Source organism: Paramisgurnus dabryanus, chromosome 9, assembly GCF_030506205.2.
Source record: "Paramisgurnus dabryanus chromosome 9, PD_genome_1.1, whole genome shotgun sequence".
NCBI lineage: Eukaryota > Metazoa > Chordata > Actinopteri > Cypriniformes > Cobitidae > Paramisgurnus > Paramisgurnus dabryanus.
The window spans coordinates 36,349,324-36,373,850 of NC_133345.1; the positions used below are offsets into that span (position 1 = coordinate 36,349,324).

General features: G+C 36.8%; 1 protein-coding gene across 1 annotated transcript in view; it reads left to right on the plus strand.

The window, feature by feature from the left end:
* The first annotated feature begins 19,953 nt into the window (after positions 1-19,953).
* Positions 19,954-24,527, plus strand: part of sema3d (sema domain, immunoglobulin domain (Ig), short basic domain, secreted, (semaphorin) 3D) — a 62,969-nt gene continuing 58,395 nt past the window's right edge. The window contains exon 1 of the mRNA XM_065283543.2: positions 19,954-20,219. The gene's annotated coding sequence lies outside the window, so the exon portion shown is untranslated. The remainder of the gene's footprint in view (positions 20,220-24,527) is intronic.

The following is a 24,527-nucleotide window of genomic DNA, read 5'->3' on the forward strand; positions in this document are numbered from 1 at the left end:
CAACTTTTTGCTAAAAAATATTTTTAAAGAAAAAAAATCCCATATTTATAATTAGAAAAAAAAATATAGATAGGATGAAACGTTTTTTTTTCTGTGTTGTTTGTTTGTTTGATTATTGTTTGTTTGAAAGCAGAGGTTCTGTTCTTTCATTTGATATTATATATTTTTAGAAGAACATTTCCTGGAAGGCATTTTGTGAAACTTTTGTGAAAATCACAAACAATTCTGGCGTGCAACTTTTTATAAAATGGCTGGTGGGGAATGAGTTAATATCCTAATAATTTCTGGCATAAAAAAATCGCTACTTTTGACCCATTCAATATATTTCCAGGGTCACATACTGATAAAAATTTGAATGGACTGTAAATAGCTTTGGATAAAAGTGCATGCCAAATGCATAAATGGAACTGCTGCTAAACATATATATCTTACAGGGTACATTACATAGCATGTATTTGAATGTTTAATTGACATAATAAGTGGTAAAACTCGACACAAGTTGCTGTTAAATATCTTCAGTAACTATGAAAGTATGTTTCTGTAACAGAGATAATACATTTGTGGCATGCATGCATGATTTTGTTTGATCGTTTCACAGAACACCCGAGCAGATTAAGTTTAGTAAGGGCAGAGCACTGTACCATTAGCGGTAATCAGATCAGGTACTTAAGTCTCTGCTGACAGAAACTTGCTTCTTAGTTATGTAAAGAAACTCTATGAATGGTGCCAGTCTACATGATTTCTCCTGTAACGCAGCTGACCGTGTCTCTGAGAACATGGCCAAGACTTCGTTTTGAATTGTTTGTTCTTGCTCTAGCTAGAAAGCCTTATAAAGACATGCATAAAGACTATGACATGCTTTTGCCTAGTGCTTTAATTTTGTTATTAAATGAAGTGTGAACAGGGTAAAATAACAAAAACAGAAGGTCGAGCAAGGTTTGACAGCGTTATTATTAATGTACCATTTCCTTCAGTGTGTAGTGAGTGTAGTGTTAAACACAATTTTACTAGTAATTTGCAGTTAATGTTGACAAATTCTGTTACATCGCTGAATGACGAACTGAAGGTCTAAAGCTCAGCAAAGGTTATTTGGCTCTCGCTATGTTGCATTTGGTTGGGAAAATACTGTATAGGAGGCACATGCATACAGTACACACCATCAAACACACGTATAGTAAACATACTGTACACGTCCACATATAGACGGGCGCACACATTGACCAGAAAATGTCATTAAGGTTTGAACTAGTTCAGACAGAATTAGAAGGGTCATCTCTAGATTTATTCCCCGGTGACCTGTTGAGTTTACTTAACCACGGACAGACAGTTTATCGCTGAACAGTTCTCCCCACTTCACTGAGCACAATTGCAAACTACCGCCATTAGAGCCTCTCACAGGATACAGCTACAAGTCTAACTGATTCATATGAGGAATGTGGAACACACACACACACACACAAACACACAATTCTGTGTATTATTAACCATTCACAAACACAAATGTGCGGGACAAAGTCATTTTTCGTGCATATCATATTATTTATTATTATGCTTTCTACTGAAGAAAAAATATCTTATAATCAACATTTCTGGCTTGTCTTGTAAAAACTTCTACCCTGATGAAAATAAAGGTGGTTTGCTGGTCTTGGCTAGTTTGTTGGCTGGTTTTACAAGAGATTTGGGCACTTTTCAGCTATTTAGACTGTGAGGCAATCTAGAATCAGCCAGGACCTTCTTAGATTGGGTTAAGATGGCTTTTTGAGTAAACATTTTTAAATTACGATAAATTTACGTTAGACGCAACGCAATACAATATTTTTTCAGAGCATGTGTTTTGAATAACAAATATTATTTCTTTAAGTTTATTTTGTAGGATAGCTTTTTCTTAAGAACAACTAAATTTGGTTAAAGAGTACCTATTGTCCGATTCACGTTTTAACATTTCCTTTGGTGTGTAAGTGTGTATTAGTACATGTTAACAATATGCAAAAGCTGATGCGAGTTATTGTCTCCAACTTAAATCTCTTTTTTTGGACTACAACAAACACATGGATTGTAGGCAACAGTTTACTTTCTGGGATTGGTGATGTAGACAAGACCGACATTATCATAATCAAAGGCGGACACTACTTGAGTATTTTAAGGAAATTTTCCAAGCATCTGTGCTTTTCTTGGGAAAAAAAATGTACTTTACTTTACTAAAAATGTTATTACATTCTAAAGCATAGAATCATATTGTGTATTCCTTTTATATTGCACATTAAAATTTTATACCTAATTACATAAAAATTGTGTACTTTCACTTTTTTTGAGTAAAAGTACAAAAGTACTTTTTTCTTAAGTAAAAGTAAAAAATACTAGATGTTTAAAGGTGCAGTGTGTAAATTTTAGCGGCATCTAGTGGTGAGGTTTCAAATGGCACCCTACGGCTCAGTCCACGGCTCATCCCTCACTTTTGAAACGCATAGAGAAGCTATGCTAGCCGCCATAGGACAAACACTTCATCATTGGTAAACAAAGTTTGTCCGTTAAGGGCTTCTGTAGAAACATGGTGGCACAAAATGGCGACTTCCATGGAAGGGGACCCTCGGTGTATATAGATAAAAACTGCTAATTTTAAGGTAATAAAAACATAATGGTTCATTAGGAAAGGTCTTCATACACCACTGATAATATAGTTATGTATATTATATAGCATTTCGGTCAAGGGATTTTTCTAAAAGTTACACACTGCACCTTTAATGTACGTAAATGTTAAATATAAACCAAAAACTTGAAATAATGAAATGTAATGGAGTAAAAATTATGATAATATGCTTTGGAATGTATGTTTTCTTAAAGAAAAACACTGATAAAATACGAATACTTAAAAATTTACTTTTATGTAGAAAGTAAAAATACTAAAGTAGTGTCCGCCTTTGACCCGCTTCGGACATACAGCCTGTAAGTTAACTCCTGTTAGCAACCGAATCTTTCAAACATGGTAAGGAGCGTCACGTTTCCTGCTCACATCAGATGTATTCAGACCAGTCACAACATACAGTTTAGCTGGCCAATCAGGGACACAGAGCTTTTTAAATACATGCGTTTCAGGAAGAGAGTGAAATCTGGAGATATGTATGGTATGTGGAAAATAATGTGTTTTTTAACCATAAACCGCACGAACAAATTGTATTATACCAAATACACAAAATAATGTTGTTTTTACCAATGAAATAGGTGCTCTTTAAATAATGCTGAAATTAAACAATTCAAAATTCAGTAAATTCAAAAATCTTTTTGAAGCCAAAATCTCTTTTAACACAAAAACCTGGAGGATTGTATATCAGAAATTTTGCAGGAATTCTGTATATAGTCCAGTAGGATTTTTATTTTTCATTCTGTTTTATTTATTGTAAGGCAGGCAAAGATTTAAAATACACATTACATTAGCTATTCATTTCAAATACTGTTTATCCTTTCTTAGCCTGAGGCGAGCTGTCATTTATGGAAGGTTTTTTTGGTCTTTTTTAAATTAATTAATTAAATTATAAAATAATTAATTAAATTATAAAATAAAAAATAAAATCGCAAAATATGTCCCAAATTTGAAAATTAAATGCTAAAATAAAAATTAAAACATTATATTAAATTATTTCATTTTCATTTTTAATGTGATGAAGCATCATTCCGGCCAAATTAAAAAAGAAAATTAAATTGATGATTTGACATTTCATTTTCAATATAATCTTGAGTCAAGACTGACAATATTAAAATAAAAAATCAAGCTTGAAAAGGAATCTGTAAATAAATTTTAAAAAGGGTTTTTATTCATACCCAAGCAATAATTGGGACAAAATTAAAATGTAAAGTTCAGTTTTAATTTTATGTTCTCTTTAAATTATTTGTTTTCATTTTCTTTTTCTTTTTCGTTTTCATTTTCATTTTCATTTTCAACTTGTATGCAAATTTAATGTTAATCAGTGGGTGGCGTTTATTTACTTGCTCAAAAAAGGGGATTGGCTAACGCTGCTTTGCCAACTCAGCGACTGTGTTGCTAAAATAGAGACTTTATTGCTACATCTAGCGACTTTTAGGCCCATTTAGACAAACTTAGCGAATGTTTGGATGAATCTTAGCATCACATCTGTACAGATAGGCTACTGTGTCGCTTGTACTGGCCAACGAGTGCCGGGTGGCGCTGTCCCGGTGAAATGTGCGTCTGGTGTCTCTGTGCATGAAGCTGGGCAGTGTACTGTAGGAGCTGACGCGTGGATGAGATTCGCGTTCATTGTTTACATTTGAAAGGAGGAACAAACAATAAAAAGTGGCTGGTCCGCTGTTATATATGCGTATTTTCACACATCTGATCCGGTGAGGCGTCAGCCACTCTCATCAAATGCATACACATAGCACAGTGTGATTATTGTGCAATACATAATTATGCCAAAATCCGTTTAGGACTGGAGTATCATATGCTCGCAAAATTGGCGTATATATAGCACTATAATCACACTGCGTGTTATTTGTATGCATTTCATGAAAATGGACATGAGTGACCAGTCACTTACTTTTGCAGCGGGCACACTGGCAGAGCAGACCTTCAGCCTTTGTGGCATATTTGTAAGCGGTCCTCATTTGTAACGCTGATTTGTGAGTAGGGCTGTGACCGTACGGGATTTTATTTTACCGTGGTGAAGAAGCAACAGAATCACGCGGTTAGACTGTTAGCACAACAACCCACCCCATATTATTAAAACAACAAATTATATTAGCAATAACAATGTGAAATAATATGTATTTCTATATGTTAACTTCTGTTTTTTATATCTTTTGAATATACAATGATTTATAGACCTTTTATGTCATCGTTTATAACCCATTTTATACAATACATTTCATAGAATAACAACCTGAAAACCTGCAGAAAGAACATGCAGAGTTTAAGATTGTTTCTGATGAGTTGTGCAAAACCTGATTCCTATTTCTTTAGACATTCATTTTCGGTAAACTCTCCGTGAATAGAAACACACTTCTCTAAACATGTTGCAACTTTTAATAATTTATTGTACAAAAAATGGGTTACAAACAATGACAAAAACTTTTCCATAATTGAGTTTAAACTCAAAAGATATAGAAAATAAAGATTATTTAATGTTATTATTGTTAGTAGGCCTATGTTTAATTAGATTTTCTCAAAGTGGATACAAAACGAAATCGACAATTGCATCATTACGTAAATAACTGCGCAAAACTTATGGATACTCCAATCATTCGCTTACAGTAGCTCCAGATATAAGCACAGCATTCAACCAAATAACGAGTTGTGCTGTCAGTATACGCGCTCCTGCCTTCATAACGATAGTTGTCATGTTTGCCCATTATAGTTTTAAATTATTATTATACTATAATTATTATACTTATCATTATCATCACCAGCACAGTGCTTCTCCTTGAATGAGAAAGCTTAATATGCGCGTGGCTCGGACTCCTTGCACATGAAATTTCATGGGCATGGCTCTGACATTTTCTTGCAGAGATGTTGTTATTCGCGCAGGGGTTTAAAACCAGGGAGTGAGTTGGTACAGTTCAAGAAATCAGAGCACTTGGGCATGACGCGCTTTATAAGGTTGCGGCCGTGACATCACCGCAGCTGGCATCTTATTACAGCAGTGATGCAGTATTACTGTGATATCGTCACAGCCCTTATGTGCGTAGCTCGTCTTCCACGCTTCAGCTATGGTCAGAAGAACTGTATGTTGTGTCCAGTGCAGTGTACACAGAAGACTCCGAGAGACTCGCATTTCACAGAGGACGCAAGTTCTGATACTTGTACAGACAACACATAGGCTAAATAAACAGATAATGTTCATTTAAAAGTAAGTGACTGGTCGGTGTATCAGCTCGTTAAACTGACGCCTCACCGGACCAGATGTGTGAAAATACGCACATATATAACAGCGGACCAGCCACTTTTTATTGTTTGTTCCTCCTTTGAAATGTAAACAATGTACGCGAATCTCATCCACGCGTCAGCTCCTACACTGCCCAGCTTCATGCACAGAGACACCAGACGCACATTTTACCGGGACAGCGCCACCCGGCACTCGTGGGCCAGTACAAGCGACACAGTAGCCTATCTGTACAGATGTGATGCTAAGATTCATCCAAACATTCGCTAAGTTTGTCTAAATGGGCCTAAAAGTCGCTAGATGTAGCAATAAAGTCGCTATTTTAGCAACACAGTCGCTGAGTTGGCAAAGCAGCGTTAGCCAATCCCCTTTTTTGAGCAAGTAAATAAACGCCACCCACTGATTAACATTAAATTTGCATACAAGTTGAAAATGAAAATGAAAATGAAAACGAAAAAGAAAATGAAAACAAATAATTTAAAGAGAACATAAAATTAAAACTGAACTTTACATTTTAATTTTGTCCCAATTATTGCTTGGGTATGAATAAAAACCCTTTTTAAAATTTATTTACAGATTCCTTTTCAAGCTTGATTTTTTATTTTAATATTGTCAGTCTTGACTCAAGATTATATTGAAAATGAAATGTCAAATCATCAATTTTATTTTCTTTTTTAATTTGGCCGGAATGATGCTTCATCACATTAAAAATGAAAATGAAATAATTTAATATAATGTTTTAATTTTTATTTTAGCATTTAATTTTCAAATTTGGGACATATTTTGCGATTTTATTTTTTATTTTATAATTTAATTAATTATTTTATAATTTAATTAATTAATTTAAAAAAGACCAAAAAAACCTTCCATAGTCATTGGGCAGGATTATGTTATATTGAGTGTGAGTTATTTAAAAGTGGTGCTTTCAACAGTACCAAAACTTTCTGAAACAGAATCACAATATCTTACACAAATAAACTCTTGAGTTATACCTGTGGGATCAAGATGTTCTTGATATTATTATTTTAAGATAGTGAAACACACAGAATTGGTTATCACACTTAACATATCACAGATCTGGTTACCGGTCGGGACTCCACCTGGGGCCTAATAAGTATTTGAATGTGTTTAACTGGCAGGCAGCTGCACGAACGGCCTGTGGGGTCCTGAGTACAGCAGTTTTCATGCACAGATGCCTGATAAGAGGAGAGAATCATACAGAAGTTAAATCAGACCACAGGCATTGCAAACCATGAGTATATTGTGTTGTTCCTTTCTCTCCATGTCTCTCTCTCTCTCTCTCTCTCTCTCTCGCTCAGTGATGCCAATCTCTGTGGACGGAAGAGTACAGTAATAAAGAGACATATTTTAAGAAAGGGGTGGGGGTAAGAATGTTCTTATCATATTGAGGTTTTAGTAGAGTTGACTTCATTATGAAGTTTCAGTGCTAAGATCACTTCACAATATCCTCTCCAATGACAGCTTGCATCCAGCTAGAAAAGTAAAAACAGCTTTTGAGATAAATATTGTAATTTCAAATTCTTGCCATGATGCCTTGAAAAGGTGCACAGGATTTGGCCCTTCAGATGATGAAAGATTTATGTCAGGAAGGCCTTTCAATCAAATCATTGTCATCTACAGTACTTTAAATAAATATTTGAATTGTTTGCAGATAGTTAAGAAAAAAATAAACATTTTAACCATTCCTCCTTTTCCTCCACATATTTGCCCTGGAGACATCTTTAACGGCTCACTTTGGTACTTGTATATTCTTCTTATAAGTATACGTCTTGCCACCTGCAGTCTAGCATCCCATTTTCTGACTCTTCTGGTAATTGCCACTTATTAGTAATTGTGTGCACTTTCCTGCAAAGTATGAGAGTAATAAGATGTTTTTTTTTAATATAACATAATGCTATCCCATCAAGCTATCCCATTATGCTATCCTAACATAATGCTAAACAAACAAAAATCTTTGCACCCCCATTTTGAACTGAAATGCCTATCCATCTAACATAGCAACGCCCAGGCCACAGAAGGGACAGCAGACAGCAAGCACCAGTGGGAGCACACTAAAGCCCAAAGTGTCACTAGTAAAACAGGAAGTGCCAATCCCACATTTCTCACCCTCGTTTCCTCTCTGTCACAAGCTGTGGGACTTTAACCCACTGCCTAAGTGACCTCAGTGCCTCAATGAGAAAAAGAGAGAGAGAACAGGAAGGAGATGGGTCATTACTTCCATGCCGTTCATGTCTCCATTAGATATGTCCTAATATACTGGATAAAGTATTACTTTTAGTTTTTCAAAGCCCCCCGTAATCGGTAATCATGCTTAATTATCACTTGCTCAATCAGAAAGAATTGTCAAAAAATGGTTCCTACTGGGGTGGTGCCCTTTGAAAAAGTACACATTTGAACCTAAATAGTTAATACTGGTACCTCAAAGGTATGTTGGTTCCAAATGTATATATATCTATACCTAAATGTTGAAAAATAGGACCTTTTAATGGTTACTGCCCCAATGACAGCTTTGGACCGTTTTTGACAATTGTTCTGACGGCTGCTACCCAGTCTCACGAAATTATGTACGTAATTTTTTTTTTTTTCGTGATACTGTCACAAATTTCCGTGTTCTTTTTGTGATCGTATCACGAATTTCTGTTTATGTGTCATTGTCACGTATTGGTTACTCAACTGCTTTTTCCTATTTCAAAACATTGTCGCTTCGGTTTAGGGTTAGATTTGGTGTTTGCTTTAGGATGTCACTTCGAGTATTGATTTAAACTGTTTATTCTGATTATTTTTTTTTATATTTCTGATTTTTAAACCATTGTCGCCTGGCGTTAGGGTTAGAGTTGGGTTTTGGGAAAAGGATGTAATTTTAAGTAAATCTAACCCTAAACCGAAGCAACAATAGTAAGAAAATAGGACAAAACAGTTGAGTAACCAATATGTGACACTGGCACAAAATTTTTAAATGTTCGTTTACATGTACATAATATAGAATCCGAACCGAAAATCTGCGCAAGCGCAAAGCCAGGGTTGCCAGATTCGTGTATCAAAACCATCTAAATGGGCATTCAAAACTAGCACAAAAGCATCCCAATGACTATTCACAGCCCAAATACCAATAACTTAGCAACGAAATCATTAAATTTTTAACCCGCAGAAAAAAAACATCTGGTGGAAACAGTTTAAACAGTAGCCCAAACCTAAACTCGAAAAAAGCAGAGGACTTGGCAGTGCTACGCTGCGGACAGCATTGTTGAGTTCACGCTTTATCTCTGAATAAAAGTCAAAACTGAAGTGGAGAAAGTTGTTCTTAAGAAGTTTTCAGATATTGGTAATGAAAACACACTTTTCGACATCAGGCACAATGCTATTTAATTACTTTAAGTAGCCTAATGTTTTAAAAGTATACATAAACGCTGCAGAATTTACTACATTGTGTGACCCCATTAAAGGCGCTCTAAGCGAATTGAAGCGTTTTAGACCATAAAACATTTTTTGTTACATACCGGAAACATCTCCTCACTATCTGCTTGCTGCCTGTCCGCTGATCAAACTGTAAAAAAACGCGATCTCTGTAGACAGCCCAGGCTTCACAAACGGCAATATCAACAAGTGGCCAAACCTAGCATCACAAAACAAAACAAAGTATTCCAGCCAATAAACGACAAAAAGGATTTGGGGGTGGGGGCTGGGCGCGTTCATGAAAGCACGGAAGGGAGGGGGAGGGGGAGGAGTTAGCTACGCTCCGTCTGTTTGAAAACAGTTTCAAACGTCAACAATAACTAACGTCTCGCAGATTCGCTTAGAGAGCCTTTAACGTTACCTTAATAATGCGTGATGCTATTGCCTTGCAATTGCGTGTTTCTGTGACGAGAATCATGTGATATAAGAGGTAAATATAATACTTGAACTTGGAGCACAAATGTTCTGTATATATCGTATAATACTACGATTCACGCGTTTACATGCATACTTTTTTCCTGCTGATCGGATCACAGATCGGATTACACCACCCCCTTCGATACGATCCAAATTTGCATCCTCAATCGTATTGATTAAGGTGTTTACATGAAGAATTTTCAATGCGATTGAGCCATCAACAGGATTACAAACGGATTATTTGGTTGCATGTAAACGTACCTACTGACACATAAACAGAAATTTGTGATACGATCACGAAAAATGCAGAAGTTCATGACACGAAAAAGAATCAAAACATTACGTGACTATAGGTACGTAATTTCGTGAGACTGGGCTGGACAGCGTATTCGTGCAAAAACAATGCAAATGAGTTGACTGTTGCAATGTGTTGACTGATAAACTAGCACATTTTTTGTCTTAAAGCATATTGACATATAGACGTAATTAACATTAAAATAATTAAAATTTGATTTTCATCACAGGGTGACTTTAAAACAAAGATTAGAATAGTTCATTTTAAATAATTTCACTACTTCTGATGTGTACTGCATGAAGTTTTACACCCTCTTGCAAACAATAGTTAACTCCTCATTCTTGAAGTCAACTTAGATCTTTATTTTTTATGCTGGATTGCATCAAAATAGCAATTAAAAAAAACTACATTTTCATAACTTATGTTGCCTCGAACATGTTTTTGAAAGCTGGTATATCTCTCATAGCGATATGTCATTAAAATACAGCACAAGCAATTTCATTTTTCAAGTTATTATGGGTTCAGAAGGTACTGCGTAACAGGAATGTGCTTGAGGTCATCTCATTATTCTGATTTGAAGAGGCTGCTGACATTCAAACAAACTAAAACGAGTAAAGATTGTCAGAAGAAGGACGTACACTACACACATATTAAACTAAGGTTAAATGTCTTGTTTTCAATAAAATACCATTGATGACAGATCATCTGGGGTTGTGTGCTAATGTAAACGGATACTCGCAGCAAACTAATGCAATCAGTCCTTCATACAGGTTTTTCGTATAACTCATGAAAATTGTCCAAGGGGTTTTATGCCAAAGTGTAAATCAGTGTTCAGAGAGGATGTGATGCTCAGGGCATGGGTGGATTCAGGGTTAGAGAATGAGTGATGAATTAGAAGGAAATGTGAACTGCCTGAGCTACTGTAGACTGACATTGAGCACAGATAACCTGACCATATTTGTGGGTATGTGAGGGCAGGGACTGGCATATTTGTGTCTGAACGGTTCTGTGTGGTGAGATAGTTTAGCTTAATGATTTATTAAATTGGTAACACAATAAGGTTGTTTTTGTTTACATTAGTTTATGCATTAGCTAACATGAACTAACAATTGACAATACTTCTACAGCACATATTAATCTTAGTTAATGTTCATTTCAGCATTTACTAATACATTTTTGAAATTAGTTAATACACAATTATTAACAATTGTTTTGGGATTAACTAACATTAACAAATATTTATAAACTATATTGCATCTCGAAAAATATGTTGGCTTATGTCCATAAGAAGACCGTAAGTTCTGCATTACCACATGCGTGTGTGGTTGTAGACATTTTTATTTTGATAAGCCAGACAGCTTTGGTGAACACCCAGTGTCTTGGGGCAGACGTTCATTAGAGGTGTTTGTCTGGCTGAGATCTTTAGGCAAAAACTCACACATTTTTGAAATACTTGAAAATCCTACTTCTTTTGTCAAAAATTTTAGCTTTAAGCCCTAATGAAAGAAGGCTGCGTGCCCGAACCAGTGAACAGATCCTGTCAAATCTTTTACTGTTCTTTGTAATCACCCGAAGCACATCTACCATAGCCAACACTGTACTCATGCGGTTAATCTTTCCCATGTGAAGCATATATTGTGTATTTTGTGGAGCTCAAGTGTGCAGTCAATCTTGTTATTAATGTAACACTGTTAATTTTGTGCTTGTACAGATAAGTCTAGTAAAGCAAGAACACTTGTTGTTGATCTAAGGTTTGGCAGTAGTGATGTTAAGCAAAACACATTTTTTAACACCTGCACCCTTACTTACAGTATCTTCGTCTTATGGCTTTTAATCACATCTTGTCAGTCCTTCCAGAAAAATGTGAGTTTTTTTGTGATTGTTGCGGGCAAAAATCCTTGATCTTGCAGCAAGGTTTCTTAAAAAATGCGATCGGATATAGTCTCATGTAGTATAAAAAGCACAAAGTGTGAAAATCGTGCAATACATACATCAAATTCCATATGATACACCAGTCCTTCCCATTCAATTAATCGGTGCATCTTTTTTTGTCGTTTTATTTATTGGTTTCTCAATTTTTTCCTCTTTTTAAACCATTTTCCCTTGGGTTTAGGGTTAGATTTCAGATTTGCTTAAGGAGGTTATTTAAAGGACAAGTTCGGTATTTTAGACTTAAAGCCCTGTTTTCAGATTGTTTATGGTGAAATAGAATGGTTTTGACTGAAATTTCGACATTTTCGGCTGTCCTGAGAATTTTCGCGTGTTTGTGTTTCAGCTCAGACCTCTACAATGGGTTTAATGGTGCACTGGAGCAATCCTTCCTAAAATGCATTAAACTTTCGTTTACAAAGACGTGAAACTCACCGAGTGGTCAGGGGTGTTCACTGATATGCTCACACAAAAATCGCTGCAAAAGACGCATTCCAACAGGTTTTATCGTAGTTTTTACCAGCTCCATGGACTTGTATTAGATGTCCTGTGAGGTACGGTATTACTCCGCGCCGGGAACTTTGTTTCTATTCTTGCAATTGGCAAAGGCGGATTAGCGCCACCACCTGGGCTGGAGTGTTCATTATTCAAGCTCTCAACGGAAGAATGTACGGGTGTGAGGCGTTTGGAAAAATAGGTCCACAAGTTAACAACGAATGCTAAAACAGCTGTTGGAAAGCATCTTTTGCAGCGATTTTTGTGTGAGTATATCAGTGAACACCCCTGACCACTCTGTGAGTTTCACGTCTTTGTAAACGAAAGTTTAATGCATTTTAGGAAGGATTGTTCCAGTGCACCATTAAACCCATTGTAGAGGTTTGAGCTGAAACACAAACACGCGAAAATTCTCAGGACAGCCGAAAATGTCGAAATTTCAGTCAAAACCATTCTATTTCACCATAAACAATCTGAAAACAGGGCTTTAAGTCTAAAATACCGAACTTGTCCTTTAATATACAGGTTTCTCCATGTTTTTGTCTATATTTAAGACATGCTCGCTTGGAGTTGGGGTTAGGGTGTTTTTTATATAACAAAAAATTGTTCTAACCCTAAACCCAAGCGAAGATGGTAAAAAAGCGAATAAATTGAGAAACCAATAAAAGAATGACAAAAAAGATGTGCCGTTTAAGTGAATGGTACTGGCGTATCATATGCGTATGTATTGCACAATTTTCACACTTCGTGCTATTTATACGCAACTCTGTGAGACTATATGCGGGATATTTATGCAATTTTATGCTATGAAATTGCGGGAACTTGCAAAAATTGCGAGAACTTGCAAAAATTGCAGGAACTTGCAAAAAATGCGGGAACTTGCAAAAACTTTTTGCAGCTTTTGCAGCGTTCCATGATGTTCAGGTCACATAATCACGTCACTTCATAACGTTTCCATGGCAACAGGGGACATGTCTGCACTTGTGTGAAGTAAATGCAAAATTGTTCAACTTTCTGCTAAGATATACTGTATGTGATTTTTGCTACGAAAATGCAGGGATTATGAAATCATGAAAGCCCCGCATATTTTGCCCATGAAAATCTGCAATTTAAGCTGCGAAAGTGCGGCGTATTTGAAAAAATGTGATTCCCGCGCAAATATGTGGACTTTGGCTGATTATGCGTTGAATTATGCGATCGCATAATCGCGTTTTTCTGGAGAGGCTGTCTTGCAGTGTTGCACTCACAAACACACACACGCATGCACGCACACACATACACACACATATGCTTTTCTACTAGAGAGAAAGGTAAGAGTGTGTCCACCAGCTGTCTGACGTTACACTTTAAACAAATTTTCTCTGAAACTATTTCCCAAATATTCCCTGCAGGTCAGAACCATATAATCTCCCTCCTGTCCCTCCTTTCTCAATTTCGTTTTCCTCCGTTCTCCTCTTCTCTCACTATTTCCTCTCTATATATTAGCTCCACATGTGCTCAGATATCACACACAGGAGTCTATACAAACTCAACAACAATGACATACTTCTCTGAATTTTTTTTCACTCATTGAAGTGTTTGATTGATCTTAACAGCTAGAAAAAATGAAGAAAGGGTTACTTGTTGATGTGCATTAGTTTTTTCCGTGACACTGACACGTTTTTCTACCTTTTTGCGGGAACATGTCGCATATTTGTTACTCAACTGTTTTGTCCTATTTTCTTACCATTGTCACTTCGGTTTAGGGTTAGATTTACATAAACTGACATCCTTACCCAACTCTAACCCTAATGCCAGGCGACAATGGTTTAAAAATAATAAAATATAAACAAATAAATCATGAAAAAAGGTATAAACCAATACTTAAAGTGACATCCTAATGCAAACACCAAATCTAACCCTAAACTGAAGCGTCAATGCATAATGCAAAATAGGATAAAACAGTTGAGTAACAAATAGGTGACAATGACACATAAACAGAAATGTGTGACATGTTCACGCAAAAAGGCGGAAAAATGTGTCAGTGTCATGAAAAAGACGTGAAAAATTTACGTGACTATAGGTACATAATTTTGTGATACAGGGTTGTATACTAAGCCTTAAAAACTGCGTTATCTTTGCAAATCCAAGTAAACAGTTTAAACATTGCTCAGATCTTTATTTGAAAATACAGATCAGAAGAATCTTCTCAGAAAAAATGTCTGGAGACCTAAGTGCAAATCTCTCTTTGCTCTGTTTAATCTTGTTTGTGTCTTCTTGGAGATGCAACTGAGTTATTAAAATAATCTCTTTTGTTTTTTTCTCGCATAAAAGAAGCAAATAAATCAATCCCGCATGTAATCTCCCAGAAACAAACAAAACAAACAAACACACAAAGGCAAATATTTCTATCTGGAATTTAGATGACTCTCTCGAAAGAAATTGCCACCAAGATGAATCGGCTTTCTTGAAAGATATCAGCAACGTTATAAACACAGATAAACAAATTCAGCATGTGGCTGTCGGATTTGTGTTTAAGATGCTGTCAAACCTCACATGCTTTGCATGCACATAACGTACAGAAGTAATGTAAAGGCAAACACATGTGTAGAGGTATTTAGGTTGTTTATCTGTTCTAACTTGATGTCCACCCGAGCTGACACATGTCCGATTGGCACTTTGATCCTCTTAGACAGTACGTATACACATGTGTGCAATATGTGTATGTTTAACTCCTATATTTAAAATCTCAGGGCATTGAAACACCTCTCCCAAATCAAAGAGTCCAGATGTTTGTTCTCGGGCACAAATAATAAATAACTCCATGCACGGACGCTTGCCAAAAGTGAAAAGCGAGGGGTAAATAAACACATTACAAACTGAAAGAAAACTTTGCGCGGCTGATTGGATGTTTTCAGTGCAATTGTGACTAAATGGATTTTTCCCGTTAAGTGTTTACCTACGGCAGAGTGAGACTATGTAGACAACCACATTGTTTATTTACAGTTAATTCACTCGAGGATTTTTGGTGAATGACCTGGGTTCTATTCCTTGCGTTTGAAAAAACACAAATATGTTGTTTGTTCAGTTTCTTAATATCGAGCTATCGTTCAGCTTCCCTTATATCAAAACACGGTTTGTTTAAAATGCACCGTTGCAGCCGAGGGGGCGACTGTTGAAGGACCTGAACCGGCAAAATTAAACAAAGAAACCTTAATGTTCTAATCTAGATGTGAAATTGTTCTGATGCTTGTCGGTGAGAATTAGTGCAGGGCATAAATTTTGCATTTGGGATGAATGGAGTACTTTAAACGGTCCAGTCGTGAAAAATGCACTAATTTGTTATAAAGTTCTTTCTTTTTAATCCCATGGAGAGATGCATTTAGTAACCTGTGGCGGTGCATTTGTAAAAGTGTGCGAAATAGTGAGGGATTGTTTTCCAAGTACAGCATTTTAGGTCAAAATAACAAGCTTATATTTATTGTAAGTAATTTTATTGTAAAATCATGACATAACAATCTCAAGTCATCATAAGTTGACACTTGATCAACGTTCACAGTTGCGTAAGGTGCAAAATTTGTAGATAGAGCAGAAGACCTTTAGTTAATGTCTACTATATCCTATCTGCAAAGTATGTTTATATCTTGCATGATTAAATTTGTTTCATAACTATAATGGCTTTGTTTAACAAATAACATTCCCGTTTTTGGAGTATGCGTGTGGTTGGCTGAGTCATCGACGGGATATCCATGTGTGGCTTGTTTCGTCACCCATTCCAAAAGATCTTTGTGTTTGATAAAGACCCCACAATTCCACAAGTAGTTGAATGGGTGTGATTTCATTATTGATCCTTATCCTAATCATTGATAAGCCTGGATGACATGGCCTGTTGCATTGTGGGAGTGCTCAGCCAAAACCCTCCCATATATAGACCGCACTAATAGCATGATTGGCTAATCATTCTTTCTCTCTCTTTTAGCACTAATAAGTTGTTCTGTGTGGGGAATGGGGGCTTAAAGGTCCCCTGGTGTAGTGGGTTGGCTCTGAGCCCTCGGCTCAGTAGATCTGTACACCAGATTAGTGGAGAAATTACTCACAGATTTCTTTTAGTATTCCGGCTTAGCCGAGACAGAAGATCCGGATATACATGGGTAGATAGAAGCTGAATTGGCTCGCTGGAGATAATTGAGGCCTGCATCATATCAGCATTACATGGAATGGGGAAATGAAGTGTTTTTGAGTCATTGTGAGATGTTACTGCGCTTCCTTTTATATATATGAATGTACTCGTAAGCCCTTTTCACAGAAAGATTACAGAATATTTACACCGAAAATGTGTTCAGGATTTATCCTCGGATGATGTTCTGTAATCTGTGCGTGCGTGCAGCAGTGGCTGTCAAACTGGGGATGCCCCCCCCTATGACATTTAAAAATATATATATTTATTTATTATAAATTTGTCTAACAGCAGTACATTGTATCATTTAATATGTTTTGTTTAATTCAAATTCTATGTTTGACATTGTTTTATGTCATTGATTTTCTTTGGGGAGCCACGAAGTGATGCACCCTACAAACTTTCATGCCAAAAAGTTTGAGAACCACTGCCTTAAAGACACGTGCCATGTAATGTGTTTGTAATGATGTACTTGTTGGATTTTTCCGCAGTGTCTGAAGTTTGCTCTCAAGTATGCATTTTTTTCTGATTAGATCATAAACTAGCACACTCCGTGCTGTTCTATTATGCTGGCAATCAATCTCAGCTTTGGTGCGGATAGTGACGAGCTCCCAAATCTTTGCTTCATTCCAGTTTGCAGACATTACGTAAATGTTGATCTGTATTTAAAGGGACACTCCACATTTTTTGAAAATATGCTCATTTTTTTAGCTCCTTTAGAGTTAAGCATTTGATTTTTTTCCGTTTTGGAATCCATTCAGCTGATCTTTGGGTCTGGTGGTACCACTTTTAGCATAGCTTAGCATAATCCATTGAATCTGTTTAGACCATTAGCTTCGCGCTTAAAAATAACAAAAGAGTTTCAATATTTTTCCTATTTAAAACTTGACTCTTCTGTAGTTACGTCGTGTACTAAGAATGACGGAAAATTAAAAGTTGCGATTTTCTAGGCAGATATGGCTAGGAACTAAACTCTCATTCTGGCGTAATAATCAAGAACTTTGCTGCCGTAACATGGCTGCAGCAGGCGTAGTGATATTACGCATTGCCCGTAAATAGTCCACTTGGTTACTTTTTATAGCAGGGGACTATTTTTGGGTAATATTTTCCTAGCCATGTAACTTTTAATTTTCCGTCGGTCTTAGTACACGATGTAACTACAAAAGACTCAAGTTTAAATAGGAAAAATATCGAAACTTTTTGGTTATTTTTTAGCGCGATGCTAATGTTCTAATCAGATTTAATGCATTGTGCTAAGCTATGCTAAAATTGGTAGCGCCAGATCCATAGATCAGCTGAATGGATTCCAAAACGGTAAAAATCAAATGTTTAACTCTAGGGGAGCTGGAAAATGAGGAATTTATCAAAAAAAGTGCAGCGTTTCTTTAAAACACCTGTGTCAAAGAGCTGAATGATAACTATTATTTTGATGACGAACGCGTCATTACTACGTCACAGCCCTTCCTTTTTTTTGTTCACACAGTGGGCATTCCGGAAATGTTACGGCAATGTGTCCCCTTCCTGGGAGGGATCCCAGGATCAATTCCAGCACGAGTTTGTTTTCACACCAAAGGTACTGGCAATTTGTTGTCAATTTTCTGGGATCAATGCGCTGTTTGAAAGAGATTATAGAGAAACATTTATTCCAGGCAGTGGTCCACTGGAAAGTCTGATCTAGTCACTTTTCAAAGCAACACCCAGAAGGAGATCACCATGGTTTACACAGAGACAGTCTTGAATCAATTTATGTCAAATGCACCCCACAAAGGTCAGTAAGCATACGGTATTGCCCAATGGCCACTTCTAAAGTGTTCAAAGCTTTTATGAAGTTTTCCTCTCCCTAATGTTTATAACATTTTGTAAATTAATCATAATCTACTGTATAATCCACTATGGAATGACTTTATAAGCTGGAAATTAATATCCCCAGGAGGCCAGCACTTAGTCAAGATGAATTTTTCGAAGTTCTACTGTGCATTGTACTGTGCATTGCCTTTGTGGTCATAAAAAAAATTTAGAGGAAAGTGCACCAGCGCAGAGTGACATCACATACATTGCACATCACATTCCAGTTTATGGTACTCCACATGTGGAACACTATATACAGTAATCACATCAGCTCTGCTGTATGAATGATGTTATTTCTTTGTGTGAGGGTTTGGCCCAAAGAACTGCCAGAGAAAGAAAGCACAATGACTGAATTGTGCCCTACAGTAACGGCCTTCTGGATTTATTGTATGTGTCAGCTTTAATAAAAGTCACTTGTACGATACCAGCTAATAACATTGGCAGCAGTTAATCAGTTACAGCAGAAGAGAAATAACTCGAACAAACCTGAGAGATGCATCACAGATGTAATCATTATCATCATCATCATCACTAATAGATGATGTAAGATGAGGGTGTTTCTCTTGAATCCCTTAGATTCATTCAAAATGGTTAACTGAGTTACAACTAAAGACAGGGGTACAGAAATTAGACAGATTTACTTCAAGGCTGTATAGGATCCTTCTTTTAGGATAATTAACTGTTTTTTTATTATAGTAAAAGTGTAGAAACCATAGATTTTTAATGGATGGGTTACTTACCATTTGTATATATTTTCATTACATAGCCTACATCAGAGTTAAACTATATATGGCTTAAAGGGATAGTTCACTTTAAAATAAAAACTCTGTCATCATTTACTCATCCTCACCATAGACTTCCATAGAAGGAATAAAATATTTTGGAATTATTGTGATAAATGATGGTAAGTACACAGTTGATGTACCCATTAATTCCATCATATTTTTTATTCCTACTATGGAAGTCTATGGTCACTCTCTGCTGTGTGTTAACCATCATTTCACAAAATATCTTCTTTTGTGTTCATCAGAAAAAAATCATACAAGGTTCAGAACAACATGAGGATGAGTAAATGATGACAGAATTTTCATTTTACAGTGAACTATCCCTTTAATAGGTGTGGTTGTTATGATTTTACTACAAATAAAACTAAAAACCTGGGTTACCAAAGCTAAACAATTGTTTATTTTACTGTTTGAATGAAATCCAGTGTTTGTTTAATATGATTTACAGGATCTTTGAGAAACAGTGGTTACGTCATTTGTAATAAAAGCATCTACTAAATTAACAATAAATTCACTTTATATTTCACTCAGGTAATTTGTTTACAATCAAATATAATATATAAAGATTAAATCGTCAACTGAGCTGAGGTAATGCGCGTCTCTGAGTTGAAGCTAAGGCGCGCGCTAGCCCCGTCCCCCCTCCCTGCACGCGGCAGTAATTCGCGCACTGGGCGCGAGGCAAGCAGACACGAGCTCCAGAGACGCGGATACCTCAGTCAAAGCGGAGTCCAGTCAAACATAGGGATAACTTTTGGCGTCTAAATAGTTTTTATTTTAAGTGTCTTCTTTAGTAAAGGCAAAAGAGCCTAGTTTAGGGAACATAGGACACGTAGTGAAGAAATTTAAGCATGACTGGATAATAACGGATCTTGAAGTGTTAAACTGCGCATCGGGTTACAGTAAACATCGGCGGACGCACGCGCGCACAGGTACCTGTTTATTTAATATTTCGATAATTTATTAGATGACAACTTGTTAAAGTTCAACTTGGGGCAGATAAGGTTGCAATTGCAAACATTTTTTTTTTTAAGTTTGAGTGTGCATCACAGCATCAATAGCGCAACATTGATAAGCATAACAATCTGTCTGTTTGTCTGTGTATATATCTTCCCCTCTATCTTGATAGATAGATAGATAGATAGATAGATAGATAGATAGATAGATAGATAGATAGATAGATAGATAGATAGATAGATAGATAGATATTGGAAAGAATCTCATATTTTGTTACTTTATTGCCTATTTGTAAGATCATTGGATGAGCAACAGCATTTCAAACAGTGGCATGTTTTTTTAGAGAGATAAACAAACAATGTGCTTTCCCGTCTCTTACTCTTAGATGTGAAGAGACATTCATTTCATTTCAGAACATTTAAAACCCAGCTGTGTCTTATTAAACATTGTTGTGGCAAGCCCACCCGAGCAAATATGTGTGCAACAAGTGCATAAAGTTATTGGATGACACAAAAAGGCAGCTTTACAAAAGCACACAAATTAAACAATTGTCCATGCGGTTGTAAATCTTCATATTTTGTAAGCATTATGTTAATGCAATAAAGTATGCTTCATCCCTGTTTACTCTGTTAATAAATACAGATGCAGTCTACTGTATGTCAAGCTGATAAAACTAAACGAATTAAAGAAAGATTAACAATGTTATGAAAACAGATTATTTTTCAGGGCTGACAGGTGAGGAATGTTTAATGGGAGTAAAGTGTGTCTGTCAAAGCAATGAATGATGGGAGATTCCCAGTCTGTCTCTGGTCCTCCTTACACTTATGTGCCAACAGCACAAACTATGATAGGCATTTATAGTTGACTCTGCAGTTCTCCAGAAGCCAGCTTGGGGGACTAAAGCATGCCAGGACGCCACACTTGAGCGAGTGAGAAGGGGCTTTTTCTTCCTCCCGGCAGCATTTGCCCTGTGTTAACGGGCCGGATAATACATCTCTGTGATGCACGCAGACTTTATGGAAACTCTCGCTCACACACCCCGCGGTTTTATGGGGTGAGTCCAAGAAAACGTTTCAGTCATAAGCCACAGCTGTAGTGCACGCACACAGAGTATGTGTGTCAAAAGAGAGACAGACTTTTTGATAAGTGTCCAGGGTTTAGGTATAGGCTGATTAAAGTAAATATTATCAGTTCATGGATACCAACCCCAGTCATGACATTGCGCTGATGAAAAATAATTTTTTCGATTTGAATGCACAGGCACACGTCCTACAGGATACTCATATATGTCCAAAATATAATGTTTTGCGTGCTCATTTAGCAAGATAGATGTGTGACACACTGTACAGTATATTTGGAGAGAAACACATGCTATAGAAAAGAGGGACTGTGTTTTCTCTGTGTACGAGGTACAGCACTAAGTGAAATAGTGATGGATTTCGGCTGTTGTGTGTCTGTCCGTGCTTAAGTGTGTTTACTGTACGCCTGTTTGTCTTTGGAGCATATTGCCATCATGGTGTTAAAAGGTTCTAGCACAGAAGTGCCATTGGTCTTTCAGACTTCTGTCTCTCTCTTTCGCTGGTACCTTTTTTTTTTCAGTTTTTCTCTCCTTGCCATCTCTTTTCACTACATAAACAGCAAATGATCCAGAAAGACCAGCTGTCCTTCATTTCTTTACCCTTGACTCATTTAGGATGCATAAAGCAGTGTGTTATTGAAGGACTTTCTGGTTAAGCGCTCTAAAAAATAAGATTTCTGCAAATTTTTTTAAAAGTAAAAGTGAGTATAGTGCTAGGGCATTATGGGTGGTTGCCAAAGTGTTGCTTTAAGGTTGTTAGGGTGTTGTGGATGGCTGCTAAAATGTTATTTACCGTCTCAGTGATAATGAGACTCCGGGTCCCATTTTAAAGTCTGCAGAAATGTAACCACCTTTAAATAACTCACCAGATAAAAATCGTCTGATGGCTTTAAAGAGCACCTATTTCATTGCTAAAACAACGTTATTTTGTGTATTTGGTATAATTCAATGTGTTTGAATGGTTTATGGTTAAAAAAATACATTATTTTCTACATACCGTACATTTCTGTAGCTCTGTGTCCCTGATTGGCCAGCTAATCTGTACGTTGTGATTGGCCTGAATACTTCTGACGTCAGCCGGAAATGTGATGCTCCTTACCATGTTTGAAAGATTTGGTCATAATGCAATGCTAACAGGAGTTAACTTACAAGCTGTGAGTCAAAGCGGGAGGAATTATGATAATGTCGGTCTTGTCTACATCACCAATCCCAGAAAGTAAACTGTTGCCTACAATTCATGTGTTTGTTATAGTCCAAGAAAAGAGATTTACGTTGGAGACGATCACTCACGTCATCGTTAACTTTGGGGTATTTACTCTTTAATAATTTTTTTAAACCTTTACCTCAAGTAGTAATATTTAGTGTCCCCACCAGTGATGCGCGGGTCAATGTGTAAACAACCTGCATCCGACCGACGTTTTCAACTAACCCACCCGCAACTCGGACCGCAAAAAAAATATATATACATATTGTACCCGACCGGCTTCTTGGCCCGCATTTTTTTTAAAGTAGTAATTGTTTAAAATAGTTAATTAGCATCTTATTTCTAACGACTGACCGCGACCCGTATATCATGAAATTTTTTTTTGGATGATTCGTAACCGCGGGTCACCTCGGGTGACCGCAGGCACCAGCTCATTTTGGATCAACCTGCGCATCACTGATCCCCACACCGTACAGTATGTCACAAATATGTAACCCTGCCTCTCAAACCCAGGCTAAAGTCTCATAAACTAATCATGAGATTAGGATAGTCAAAGTTTGATTTCACCTTGAGTTCAATCTTTTAAAATGATCTTATCAGTAAATAATATTAGATAACAAGGTTATTTTTTCATAGGATTTTCTTTATTTGGAATTATTGTATGTAGAAAACAAACAACCCCCCCCCCCCCACACACAAAAAAACGAATTTAGCTGGTTTTTCACAGGCAAGGTAACATATGTCCCCTTTGGTCAATAAAGTTAAATGACAATTTAATTTCAGTCTTTATGAACACCAAGTGAACTTAATTGTTTAAGTTTACTGTACAAACTTCAGGTTTGGTGAAGTCTTTGTGGCCACCAAGTTAAAGACACACTATGCAGTTATTTTACCTTAATATAACAGCTTCAAAGTCATTTCGATGGTAAACGAAGTCATAGTATGGCGAATCATCCTCCTGTTGAAGCTCGGGGAGGACGCCGCTAGCAAAACCACCAATGCAAGCTTGAGAGAACCGCCCCTGACAAATCTCGCGAGAATCACGACTTGCTTTACGGCAACGACGTCACACACGTTAGGCTTGTTCGACTTCGTGCAGCGCTGCAAGAACCGGCAGTCGGATGACGTAAAAGTACCGCGAGAATGATCCGAGACGGCATTTTGACGTCATCCGGCTGTCGGTTCCTGCAGCGCTGCATGAAGTCAAACAAGCCTATCACAACAACTGCACGCGCGAATTTGAGACGTGATGCTCGATGAGGGAAACAGCTAAGAAAACCCATTCGGAAGAGAGTAGAAAGCGAAAAAGAGAATCTGACCGAGTTAGGAACCGGACAAGAGTCCCACTCGGTCAGGTTTTTACTCGTTGGCGTGAGCTAATAGACAGCACTGGATACAAAAGGGATGCTGATCTGGCGATCTTGTTGATGGACAAGTAAGTAAATCTCTTATTTGTAAATTTGTTTGCGGTCTATGTTGTATGTGGTTGCGCTTGCTTGTGTATTTTTTTACTATGCTGTTCATTCATCCAGTGTTGATAATTAGACCAGTAAAATAACTTCAACATGGGTCTAGCTAGCTTACGATCATAAGAGCATTTAGCAGACTTGCTAACAAACAATCGTTTCTTTTTGTGTTTGTGTTTTTTTTTGCCATCTAAACTCAAGTGTTGTGTTGTGATGTGTACGTAGTCATTTGTCTAATTTCGATTTCTTATGGCCAACGAATAACAGCCAATGTTATGAAATATGCAACGTATACATTACAATTAACTTTGTCAATGCATTTTGTAATGTTTACAATTAAATAACAAATGAAATTATACAGAAGACATAACGTTAGACTATAGACTTGTGATTAAGCTGCAATCTTGTAAAAACGTAATAAGCCAGCAAACGCGGTAGGCTACTTTATTATTATATGCCTACTCTACACTTGGCATAAACTTCTTATTATCCTATTACCATCATCTGTAGTTTAGTAGACATGCAGTAGCCTAAT